We start from the raw sequence: 12,534 nt of genomic DNA on the forward strand, positions 1-12,534 counted from the left end.
TCTTTTCAATAGCAAAAGATCAAATGATGGGGGCTTCCCTGGTGGCGCAGTGGTTGAGAGTCCGCCTGCCGATGCAGGGGACATGGGTTCGTGCCCCGGTCCGGCAAGATCCCACATGCCACAGAGCGGCTGGGCCTGTGAGCCATGGCCGCTGAGCCTGCGCGTCCGGAGCCTGTGCTCTGCAATGGGAGAGGCCACAACAGTGAGAGGCCCGCGTGCCGCAAAAAAAAAAAAAAGATCAAAAGATGTTAATCAGGCAGTGAGTCCTAACCCTTTAAGGCAGCTGTTGTCTCTTTACATTATAAACATCCCGGCTATACAAGCTGGAACAATTTTTATCTTAGCCTGTCTTTTCTCCTTTCTCTCTCTTTAAATTTTAGGTTTCGCCAATCTTTCTTCTATCTCCTTTCTAACCCCCATCAAGGAACAATCTGTTGTGCCTTAGAACGAAGGAAGACAAGAAGATGGGGCAGTGAGTACATCCACCTCCCCGTTTTCAACTCCGTGTCCTCCACACTTCTGAGCTGGTCACTGTAGACTACGTTCTAGTAGAAAAGCCACACCCACAGGGCACTGCATATAGCTCAGAGTTCTCCCTGCTCAACATCTCTGCTTCTGTTCAGCTATTGGTTTGGCCTGATGGGTTCACTTCCACTTACCACAGTTATGGATACATTTACAGATATGATCAGCAGCTTCTTTTTTTTTTTTTGGATACAATCTTTGCTTCAGAAAGATAATCATCATATTTTGAATTCTGTAGCATGTTTAGCTGAAAGAAGAATTGATTGGGGTAGAGAGAAGGAAGTATGACAGTGTCTTCAGATATTTGACCTACCACCCTGTTGACATAGGATTGGACTTCTTTAGGAATACAGAACCATCACAGCAGTGATTCTTCAGGGGGAGTGGTGGTGGTGAGTAGAGACAGTTAAGGTCGTCTTCAGTTTACATCTCTGCTGAGATGCTAATGCGTCTGCAGTAGAATGCCATTGTTATCCTGAGAGTTGGACCTATTTCTTAGGAGGGTTAGGATGGAAGAAATTGAGATGGATCAAACTGGACTATAAATTTTGCCAAATCAGTTGAACTATACGTAATTCTCTTATCTTTTTACTCCTAAAGCCCAACAGGGCCTGACACGTGGCAGATGCTCAAAAATGCTTTTCAAAGTATTATTTTGTTGATGAATTAAAACAAAACTTCAGGGAAGCAAATTTCACCTTAATATAAGTGGAATGATCTAATAAGAAGCACTGTCCAAGGTGGGCTATGACAGACAGTGAGCTCTCCATCTTTGGAGGAGTTCAAACATAAACTGTGGATACTGTTATGTAAGCTGGGGGGTTGACCCGGTTTATGAGGCGAAAACAGTGGCAGCCCATTAGCCCCTGGCCAAGGAAAAGCTCCAACACTTTCTACTTCATGACCATGAACAGATTCATTTTTGGAAGGGTATTAAAAGATGCATCCTGTAATATCATCAGTTTAAGCCAGGAACCAAATCCTTGTGCTCTGCTTTCTGGGAGTTTTGTTCAGTTTGAGCCACAGTTTATTAAACCCTAGGTTTTTAATTTCTATTCATGATACTAAAGTTTTTTTTTTTTTTTACTAAGAATACTTGTACCTTTGAAACTCTCCGCGGACATGGTCTTCTCCACTAGAGCACCATTTGAATGCTGATACATATTAGTCTAGAGCTGTGGTTGATAGGTCCTAAAAACCCAGTTCCTTCTTCCTACAGAACCAAAGGCTTCTAAACCCATCTCTTTGTCACACTAATTTGGAACCCAAATTTCCAAATTAACTTAAGAATGGCCCACAAGAGAATTTCAACGCTTCTTGAAACATTGGAAGTCTTTTAAGATTTTCCCTTCCCTTCTCCTATTCTTCCTTTTCCTCCTCCTTCCTCTTCTTTTTCTTCTCCTCCTTCTTCTTTTAATTCTGAATGAAGTTTATCATCTCAGGAAATGTGGTACCTTGATAATCGCTTTGATATCCATGCATCCCACATTGATTTACACTGAACAACTGTGGTCCATTAAAAAGACTGAATAAAGTGGAAGCCTCGTGCCCAACCATAAAATTTGCTGTGATGATCTTTTGGTGAAGAGCGCCACCTCTCAAGAGCAAACCAAGGTGGCCTTTCTGTGGGCCAGAGTCGGAGGAACCGTCCGCCAGAAGAGTGAATCAGGGATCGCTCGCATTTTCTCCTTGCACAGCATTCAATTACCTTTTGGACCAACAATGGTAAAGCACCTGAGATTGTACCTCATGACCGTTTTAGCGAGAGTGTCTCTGGGCTCTAAAATTATTATTCACTGTCTATGAATTCACTTTTAAAAGACAGTAATTCTTAATCTATTTCTCAGTCTGCACCATTCTTTAAAATCTTGGATTTTCTACTGAATAAAACAAGTCTCCAGACTTTATTCAGATTAAGAATTCTTTCTTAGCATTTTAGGTATCTCACAGGTCTTCTAGGCTCCTCTTGTTACAGGTGCAGAAGGTGAGGCCTGGAGTAGACCAGTGATGGCATATACCTCCCCTGTTGACCCCGCACCTGTTGACTACTACCCTCAGGCCCTCCCCTTTGGGCCACATTCCCCTGTCTTGGGTTCCCAGAATTTTGCAGTTTAGAGGGTAACTGGAAAGACTGGGACTGTATCGAAACTAATTGTGATATCTTAGGTCATATGCATTTTATCTTTATAACTTTATCATGTTCTGTTTGTGCTAATAAAGTACAAATCTCTCTATTCACAACACATAAAAAACCACAGATGTTGATTCTAAATTGAATTATATTAATCACTGCCTATGCCTCTAAAATCATTCATGTAAAATTTTTGAAAAAAGCATTTTAGGTTCTTCTTCCTTTCTCAGGAGTTTTAAGTGATTTAAAATATATACCTGCATGTATTATTTGATGTTAATACAGCTTTTCCTAAATAGCATGCTTGACGTTTAACAGAGATTTTTGGAGCTAGCGTATTCTGAGTGCCGATGGAGGGAAATTTACCTTATAATATATGATTTACTATAAAGGGGTGTTGCTACTGCAGAAGAAAGGCAAGGAGCAAAGGATGAGAACTTTGGGTTCAAGTCCAGTGTCTGACACTTAGCAGCTCTGTGAATTAACCCCAAAAAGACTCTCCTGGTGGAGGCATGTGTGTTGCTCGCAGGGACAGGGGGGTGGAGGGGAAGGAGTGGTAAGAAAATCTATGCTGCCTTTCTCATTGAATTGTTGTTAGTTAGCATCAAGGTCAATAATATAGTTGAACGTTCTTTGAAACTTATAAATCAAAGTTAAGTTAGGGGCTTCCCTGGTGGCGCAGTGGTTGAGAGTCCGCCTGCCGATGCAGGGGACACGGGTTCGTGCCCCGGTCCGGGAAGATCCCACCTGCCGCGGAGCAGTTGGGCCCGTGAGCCATGGCCACTGAGCCTGCGCGTCCAGAGCCTGTGCTCCGCAACGGGAGAGGCCACAACAGTGAGAGGCCCGCGTACCGCAAAAAAAAAAAAAAAAAAGAGTTAAGTTAGTATTATAACGGCCAGAGCATTTGCTTGCTGCCATGTAGCATGTGAAGTGGAAGTCATATGTTTAAAGGTTAAAATCTGGGCTCTTTGATCTGCCAATTTGGATGGAATCCTAACTTCACTACTTCCTAGCTGTGTGCCCTCTGGTGAGTTACTAAACCTGCCTAAGCCCGACATCCTGAGGGAATGTAAATTGGTGCTGCCACTATGGAGAACAGTATGGAGGTTCCTTAAAAAACTAAACATAGAGCTACCATGTGATCCTGCAATCCCACTCCTAGGCATATTATCTGGAGAAAATTTTAATTCGAAAAGGTAGGGAATTCCCTCGCAGTCCCGTGGTTAGGACCAGGCACTTTCACTGCGGAGGGCCCAGGTTCAATCCCTGAAAAGATACATGCACCTTAATGTTCATAGCAGCACTACTTACAACAGCCAAGACATTGAAGCAACCTAGATGTCCATGGACAGAGGAATGGATAAAGAAGATGTGAGATATATATATAATGGAATATTACTCAGCCATAAAAAAGAACAAAATAATGCCATTTGCAGCAACATGGATGGACCTAGAGATTACCATACTAAGTGAAGTAAGTCAGAAAGAGAAAGACAAATATTATATGATATCATTTATATGTGAAATATAAAATATGACACAAAGGAACTTATTTACAAAACAGAAACAGACTCAGACATAGAAAACAAACTTATGGTTACCAAAGGGGAAAGGGGGTGGGGGAGGGATAAATTAGGAGTTTGGGATTAGCAGATACACACACTATATATAAAATAGATAAACAACAAGGTCCTACTGTATAGCACAGGGAACTACATTCAATATCCTGTAATAAACCATAATGGAAAAGAATATGAAAAAGAATATATATATATATATATATATATAACTGAATCACTTTGCTGTACACCTGAAACTAACAACACTGTATTGTAAATCAACTACACTTCAATAAAAAATAAATAAAAGATAGAGTACAGTGATGCGTGCGAGGCACCAAGTAGGATGTCCAGCCCACAGCAAATAAACGTTAGTTTGTTTTAGCACTATGCGATTCCTGGCTTCTTCTGTTCATACAGTTCTGTGGGATAAATAATCTGGGAGAGCTGAGCCTTTTAGCCCTTGAAATATTTTACTTAGGTCTCCCTCCCCTATGACTAGAGCTCTAGCTGAGACATTGCCTCAAAGGACACAGAGCAAATGAAAGTGTCATGAAACAAAATTATGAACAGAAGGATTCATAAGTTTGAGGGATAAATCCAAGAATATCTGCTTTTTATCCTGCCCCCGCTACTCTCGTCTTCAGAACTATGTCCCTTACAAAAAATTTCAACTCCAAGAGAAGAGTCGATTTCAGGATGTCTTCTTGACTCTGTTCCTAGTAAGCGTCCCCAGTAATCTTAGACCCTTTATAAACCTTATGAACTTATAAATAAGTCATTATTTTTAAAAATTATGTTATAAATAACTTGGTTCATTTACCCTATTTCTTCTTTTAGGTTATGAACTTCGTGAAGCCTAGCCTCTTCCTGTTTTTCTCACTGTACCCGATGTTTAAGTTCCATGAATGGTCCAAAGATCATTAGTGCCTTAACGTTACAAGCACTTGGACTCACGTTGTGCTTCTATCACCTACTTGTTGGGTATCCTTGGGAAAGTTGCTTCAATTCTCTGAACCTTGGTTTCTTTGCTCATAAAATGAAGGCAACCTTGCAGAGTCCTCATGAATCTTGGTAGTAATACCTGGAAAGCCCTTAACACATAATAAGACTTCAATAAACGGTCACAATCAGTGTTTCTCTCCTTTAGTTGTCTAATATGATTATTATCACCATGGTGGCCACCATTTCTATGCCTATCATTGGCCCAGACTCCCAAGAACTAAAGGAAAACAGAAGAAAGGATATAGAAAAAGCCAGAGAAGCATGATGAGAGCAGAAAGAGTTTGCTAAAACCAAATCAGCAAACACAGGACAATAAATGTATTCCACCATCCAAAGGTGACGGTGGCTTCATCATGCTGATAAAAGAGAACACTGGTGAGACAGTGCCACTTAGTGGTGGCCTCTTAATATTACATGCAGCGACTTCGTAAGCGGTGGGGAAATATTAATAATTGCCAAAGGGGCCTCCAGTTTATTCCTCTTGTCTCTTTTGAGAAGGTGGGGATGTACCGCTTGTGCATTCCTCTCTCTCACCCATCCTGAGTTGGGCTGTGCACAGCGCTGTGCTCACAGACCTGCTCAGCAGCACTTTGTTGTTTGCTTGTTACTTCTACATTAATAGTTAGAGCCTCTCTGGGCTTATAAATTAGCTCATTAGCAACAAGTCAACATATTAATCAATCGCAAAGTAACAAAGGATGATGAGATTCTTGACATTTGCAAGTTAAGCTGTGGTCTTGATCACCATTTCCCCATCTGCAAGGAAGGAAGAAAATACTTTTTTTTATAAATTTATCAAAATTAAGTTCATAAAATTATGAAAGTTTAAGGAAGAATGTTTTATCTATCATGACAGTGCCTCCTGCAGTTACTTACTCAAAATTATAATCTTTTAAACACAATGATGTTAAGTGAGGAGTTTTACAGTGCTCTACAGATATTCAGTCCCAAGTCCCTGGGAAAGAGAAAATAAGCAGATTCGATTAACTTTATATTATTTATTCACTTGTTCATAGTAGAATCTATGAAGACAAACTAACTCCACCGATAAAAGAAAAATCCAATAGCCCAAGTATAAAGCAGCATACCCTTCAACTGTAAGGAAATCTTTTTTAAAGTTTAGAATTTTAGAATTAGAAGGCACTTTAAAAATTAGAAGGTTCAGCTCCTTCTTTTACAGATGACTCTGTTTATCTAACTCACATATTTTGTGATTTTGTCTTTTACCCTTGACTGCTGTGTTAGGATTTGTCACAGAGCCGTCTGGTTCTATTAACAAGTCAGGCTGTAAAACACCTTCTACAATGTGTCATTTATTTGGAGAGAGCGGGCCTGGGAGAGAATTAGAAACAGCTGAAGGCATATACACGCCCATTGCTGCTCCGGTTTTAAAGGCAGTTTAAAAGCTCAGATGAAGAGAGAATAGGCAGAAACAGAAAGTTAGAGCAGGACAGATGTTGCTGCTGCTGTCTCTCTGGCCCTAGACGGGCCCTGGCCTCAGAGACAGGAAGGACCATCCCGGCAGTTTGATATGCCTCCTCCCCCAACACCCTGCCGCCCAGCCTCACTTGGGCATGGAAGAAGAGCGGAATACATGTGTCCCAATCCTGAATGCCCTTGCTTTATAGAAATGCCATGGCTTTTGGACGAACGGCATCTCTTCTGGTAGAAGTTGGAAGACATCTCCCAGATAGACTGATTTTGTTCATTAAATTAACATTTTTGAGCTCCTGACTTGGGCTATTCTACAATTCTCACAACGATTTTCAGGGCTTCGGGCAAGGTGATTCCATCCCTGAAGGGCATCTCCTTTTTACACCTCCACCACCACCATCACCATCTTCTTGTCACCACATCTAGGGGAATGTCACGCTAGGTTCTGAGGATAAAAGATGGATCAGACAGAGTGTCTACCCCCAGGAGCCTTTCTGTCTAGTATCACCATCATGACAAAACTGCCTGGGAAGTATTCCCTGAGCTCAGAAATGTACTTCCAAACAGTTAAAGAATTCTTCTGTGGCTTCATGGTTTGCCATTTGGTTTTCGCACCTTCTGAGGTCAAGTCCTACTTCGAAATGGCAGGGGCAACCACCAGAAAAGAAACCTGACCTAATTTGTAAGCTCAAAAATTACCATTTCAATTAAGTTGAACCAAAGACACGTGGAGAACCTGATTTGTCCCTAGAGAAAGCTTGAGATGCACTTTACCTAGAAGAGCCTTTCTGTTCCGTATCCCCTTCCAAGCTCTGAAATATGATTCCTTGGCAATATAGCCACTTCATTATTTACATAATGATGGCATATTCTGACACAGCCTCTCTCCCCGTGTGTGAAATGATCTCCCCACACAGGAGAACTCGATGGCTGCCAGGATTCCCACACTGCCATTCTAGAAAGTCCTAGGAGGCGGTATGGATACTAGAAAATACATGAGCCGTGGTGCTATAAAGTTTTAGTCCTGACACAGCAACTTAATAGGTGTACGATCTTGGGCAAATTATTTAACCTTTCTGAGCCTGTTTCCTCACCTACAGATACTCTGAAGGATGGTACAAATTTGAATAATATGGCAGAACTCCTAGTGAAGTGTCTGGCACAAATGAGGTGTTCTTTAAAGAAAGGTATTACCACTGCCATCCAAATACTCCTTGTACTCACTTCCTGATACCCTCTCACAACGCCATGCAAGACCACCTGACTGTCCTGTGCTGTTAGTGAGGCCAAACCCTTCAGTTTTAGTATCTGTCCTTGTATCTAATTGCTTTCCTTGAGTCAATGTTCGTTGCCACCACTTGTAATAGTCACCACTTGCTGCCTTTGTTGTTTGCTGTTCCCTCGCTTGTTTTCTTCCCTCTTCCATCAGACTTCCTCTCTACTTCCTGGCCTGAGTGTTGCTGTGGTTTGCCTTTTATGACTCTTAAAAGGCACTGAAGTATCTCTATTCTTTCTGAACATTAAACCAAGAGACCATTAAGTGCCATCCTGGACCCAAGCCAATCAGGTTTCGCTTCAATGGCTTAAAGCTGGACGCTTTTTTTCTTCTTTTTTCTTCTTTTTCCCGTTAGACACACTTTAAAAATTCCCCGCGCCGCCCCCCCTTTTAATCCTCTGGGTTCCATGCCACTCCAGATGTATAAGATTACTAGAATTTTGGCCTCTGGGATAACTGAGGTGTTGCTACAAAACATATAGGTTTACTCTTTAACAGTTAGGAATGTGCTAGAACAATAGCATTTCTTTTAGTTAGAAGTTAAAAAAAAAATTTCCAAATTGTTGAAAGCTGCATATTATCAGAATTGCTTTTCTTTTAATATAATTTATTAAAGAGCTGCTGTTTTATAGGAGTAACTATTTTTCTTTATTTAACAGGAAAATGCTACTGCTGAGTACGTACGATAGTATCATTTCTTTTTCTGTGTGCGGAGAAGGATTCTGCTACCTGGTCTAAGACACCTGAAAGGTCACCGTGTAACAGCTCCCAAAACAGTGGCTGGCATCAGGGACCTCTGTGAAATTCACCTGGAACCCTGCCCTGTTCCTGATGATGCATGCTGATGGACAGGGGCAAACTGTAACTTCAGTCACTCTAGAGGGATAATAGTTCCAGTCTGTTCCATCTGATAAGGATGGAGTGATAGAGCAGCTGAAGATTCTTGTACAATTATGAAACACTTTAGTCACTGAAGGTGTGCATCAGTGGAGAAGATTTGGGAGCTTGCCAGAAAACTGGTGTAAGGGATTATTAACTCAGATAATAATTTAAAACAAAACAGTAATGTTGTCTTTATACATGCAGAACCCCTCCACTCTGTAATCCAGATGTGTCCAGGGGTGACTCTAACACACCCATTAGTGGCAATTATCTTGCAGCCAAACCGTTCTTGCTCAGCTTAAGGTTAACTGTTAAGAAGGCACATCTTTCCTGGCAATGTCTCTGCCACCACCCTCAGCCACCACAGACAGGGTGCACTCTACAGCTGCTCATCTGAGCAGAAAGCCCTCCCTTACCTCTGTCGTTCATGGCTGGTTTTATGGGGGACTGGTGCCCACTCTGACTTTTTTGCTGCACTGCAATACTGCACCACCGGCAAGAAAAGTGGCAAAAGAGAACAAAACCTAATCTCTTTCCCTTGAGCAAATATTCCTTTTGTAATATTCCCCCACTCCTAGACTTACTATCCTACATTTTTCTTCAGGGAGCTGAATTGCTCTGCTTAACCTAGTAACATAACTGATCAAAGCCTTCCTCGAATTCCCCTCATCTTTCCAGAGTCTCTGTGGCCAACCTCCAGAGCCTTTCTACACTACACTTTAAAAAGTGAAAATTGTGTTTATTTTATTTCCTCACTCATTTTAATATAAATGTAACATCCATTTTCACCAATTATAATTCATCAACAATACGAGGAGTTTAATTTTAAGCATTTTCATTTTGGACCTATAGACTACAGCTTCTTAACTGCAACATTAGTGACATTTGTGCCGGATAATTCTTTGTTGTGGCAGGTTGTTGTGTGCTTTGTGGGAATTTTATTAGCAGCCCTGACATCTGCCTTTTAGATGCACACTCCCCTGCTTTGTGACAACCAGACATGTCTCCAAACATTGCCACATGTTCCTTTGGGGCAAAGTCACCCCGAGATTGAGAGTCGCTGATATAAACCAACTATTAACCTTTTTGTCAATGAAGATATAGCAGGCAGAAGCATCATTTCTTCCTTGGGTGTCTAAAGGAAAAAAAGAAAAGAAAGTAGGTTTTGGTCAGACATGGTCTCTGTTCTTTCATCAGTTCCTAAAAGCATTTTTATAAATGTTTTCTGGGCAAATTTTCTCAGATCAATCCATTGCTATCTGTTCTCTTGCCCAATGCTTTACCTAAATGACAGTATACGAAATCAATTTTATACACAGGATCTCATTTAATTTCCACAGTGATAAGATGTGGTACTCACAGCCAGTTAGCTGGGAAGCAGCAGGGTGTCATGGAAAGGAAGATTTGGAGAAAGACAGGCCAGAGCTTCAATTCTGGCAGCCCTGTTCACTGGCTATGAAAACTTAGAATAGATACATGAATTATGTGTAACTGAATCACTTTGCTGTACACCTGAAACTATCACAACATTGTTAATCAACTATACTCCAATATAAAATAAAAAGTTAAAAAAAAAGAAAGAAAAGTCAGGCCAGTTCTTCAGCTTCTGTGCCACTCAGTTTTCTCTTGGAAATGTGCGATTACTATCTTGGAGAAATGTTGGGTGAATTAAAATGAGGAGAGATGTGTGACAATATATCTCACTTAGTGGAGGCTTAAGCAGTGATAGCTTTTTGTATTAGAACACCAAGACCAGAGCTTTGTGGACTACCCCACAGCTGCATATTGAAGCAGCTTTCTCAGTAGCAGCAGATTTTGCCCCCATTCTGTCACAGGCCTCTTTAGGGATCTGATAAATAGAAAAGCCCTCAAATGCAACACAATTTCAGGAGATTTCCATATTCCCCAGAAGTGTATATTAAACCCAAGGGATGAATCCCTCTAATGAGAACCTTCTGATTTCACCTTTTCTTCTAGTTGACTCAGTAAGTGATACAAATTGTTTTCCCTGCCCATTGCTTTAAACTGGCACCCCCTTCTAGGGAAACAAATGGGTTCCAAGTCCCCTGATGTTAGTGGTTGGCCAACAAGGCTTTGAAATAAGCCATTGGTCTGGTAGAGTGCAAACAGGCTTGCTAATTTCCCAGCAACAGACATTTAGCATCAGAGAGAAGTAAACCTTTGACGTGTTAAACCCCTCAGATACAGAGGTTGCGTATTACTACAACATAACCCAGTCTAGACTTCACTTCCTATTTCAGTGAGAAAATAGAGGCAATCAGAAGAGAGCTCCACAATCTCCCACGACCACAACTGCCGTTAATTAGTCACCATATATTCTCCCTTCCTCATGTTTTATGGATGAATGCTCCATATTCCTAAGACCAATCTTTCATCTTGTACCCTAGATTGTATCCTCTTCTATCTACTCAAGGCCGTCATTCCAGTATTTCTCTCCTTTGTCTCCTACAATACATCATTAATTTTCCCTCTCTACTAGATCACCTCCATCAGTAAACAAAAATACTGTAACATCTCCTGTCTTAAAAAGAAATCTTTCCTCCAGTAGCCCCACTCATTTTAAATGAGTTGCATTTCTCACTCCTGTTCTCTCTGGAACCATCTCTAGGTAGGGTTCTGCTTGCCCCAGCAGACCAAAGCTGCTCTTGTCAAGGTCAGTAGTGACAATGAATTTGCTAAATCCAGTAGTCAAATCTGTCTTTATCTGATATAATGTTGACTTAATTGATCACATTCCTTCCTTCTTGAAGTATTTTCTTCATCTGGCCTCCAGGACACAACCACCTCTTAATCCTCTACTGGCCACTTCTTTCTGGTCTCCCAAACTCTAAACTTTGGTTTGCCTGAGACCTGAGGCTTCAGACATCTTTTCTTCATCCACACTTTTCCACCAGGTGGTCTCATTCAGTTGCTTGGTTTTACAAACCATCTTATGTGCTGATGACACAAAGTTGTGACCTTTCCCCTGACCTCCCAATTTATCTCTCTACTAGGATCTCTAATAGGTATCTCAACATGTCCTAAACTAAACTTCTGATTCCTACCCTTCCCCACAACCTACTCTTCTTGCAGTTTCCTCTGGCTCAATACATAGCAACTCCATTCTTTCAGTTGGTCAGGCCAAGATTCGTGGAGTCATCCTTGACTTCTCTCTTTCTCTCGTACCCCATGTCCAATCTGTCACAAATCCTGTTAGTCCTACCTTTAAATTGTACCCCAAATTTAACATCTCACCACCTCCACTACTCGAATCCTGGATTAAACCAAAATCATCTCCCCAAAGAATTACTTCAGTAGACTCCTAACTGGTCTTCCAACTTCCTTCCTCCCTATACAGTCTATTCTCCATGTTACCCTCTCTCATTGAGTCCTTCAGTATGCATGTCACTAAGTGCCTTTAAAAACTGGTACCATCAGTTTTTGATAGAATTAGGACAGATAGTTGAGACAGGCCCTGACCAACTTTTGGGGATTCTTCAGCACTTGAGGTGTCAGGGGGTTGTGATTTCAACATGGAATTGTATTCACTCCCTAGCCATTTATACTAACCTCTAAAGTTCTCTAGCTATGGCTAGCCTCCAATCCTTCCAGTACTTTTGTCACTCCTAACTAATGTCTCCCTTCCAAAGCATCTTCCTTGTGCCTCTGTTAAAATGTTTATAGATTGCTCTCCTTGAAGTAGTGTTCCTTATCTCTCCCTC

Source organism: Leucopleurus acutus, assembly GCF_964270905.1.
Source record: "Leucopleurus acutus genome assembly, chromosome: 15".
NCBI classification, from domain to species: Eukaryota; Metazoa; Chordata; class Mammalia; order Artiodactyla; family Delphinidae; genus Leucopleurus; species Leucopleurus acutus.